Raw genomic sequence first — 1159 nt, 5'->3', positions numbered from 1 at the left:
GAGGCCTTGCAAAGCTAGAGTGGTGTGAGAGTGAAGATCCTTTCTTTAGTCCTGGTAATAGTTTCCATGGTGTGGGTGGCCATGGCAACAAGTTAGCCCCGATGTATTATAGTTTAAGGTTCCTGAGCCATGGTCTACCTTAAAGATGAGGCTGTAAACATAGGTCTTTGTGAAAAGGGAGCAATTCAGCAAATGATTGGAATCTTTAAAAATATAATAAGCAAACCTAATGAAAAAGAAGAGCCAATTGTTTTGGAAATCCAGTCCCATGTGTTGCTTATTTTATCTGGTCTTTGTGAATATCATATTTGAAAAAAGGAAATTTTTGAAACTGAAGGAATAGATACAATTCTTCATTTAACCAGAAGTTACAAAGTGGCTTGGGCTATGATGTGCCTTTTTCTAGTACATTGGATAGTATTTGGTGCTGTGTTTTGATGTTATTCCTCAGAGGATTGCTTTCTCGAAGGAAGGAATTTTTCTCCTTTTGGATTTATTGTCATTGAACCAAAAAAATAAATTTTGTAATCTAATACTTGGAATAATGGTTGAACTTTGTGATAATCCCCAAACTGCAGCTCATGTCAATGCTTGTCAAGGGAAGAAAGACCAGGCAGCTGCTTGTCTTTTCATTAAAAGACTGTGGAGAAAGGAAGAAACAGAACTAGGAGTAGACACGGCAAAATGGGAAGAGCCTTAATACAAAGAAACCTCTATTTACTAGTTTTCAAGAAGAGCAAAAAATCATAGCACTGCCTGGACCTGCCCATCTCTTGCAGTTATGAATATATGAGAATCTCAGAGCAAAATTTATGCTGCGTCGGACAAACTAGATTTTGAAAATTTACCTGGCATATCTGCTAAAGATTTTGTCACCCTCTGTATTATACACAGATCTCTTGATTTTTAAATTGGAGAAACAAGAAATGAAATATATGAGGAAATAAAACTGTAGAAGTTAAGACCAGTCACTACAGATAAAAAAGTTTTAGAAGCTGGACAGTGCCTGTGGCTCAAAGGAGTAGGGTGCTGGCCCCATATGCCGGAGGTGGGTTCAAACCCAGCTCCGGCCAAAAACTGCAAAAAAAAAGTTTTAGAAACTATTACAACATCAGAAAATACTGGAAAGATGGTTGCTTCTCTGCAAAGCAAGATTGAC

General features: G+C 37.5%; 1 pseudogene; it reads left to right on the top strand.

Moving 5' to 3' along the window:
- The first annotated feature begins 5 nt into the window (after nt 1–5).
- LOC100953863 lies at nt 6–1021 on the top strand (annotated as a pseudogene).
- Nucleotides 1022–1159: the final 138 nt, after the last annotated feature.

Source organism: Otolemur garnettii, unplaced genomic scaffold (assembly GCF_000181295.1).
Source record: "Otolemur garnettii isolate 467f Iridium unplaced genomic scaffold, OtoGar3 scaffold06031, whole genome shotgun sequence".
NCBI classification, from domain to species: domain Eukaryota; kingdom Metazoa; phylum Chordata; class Mammalia; order Primates; family Galagidae; genus Otolemur; species Otolemur garnettii.
Note: the sequence above shows the minus strand (reverse complement) of the source record. Positions and strands in the feature narration are given on the sequence as shown.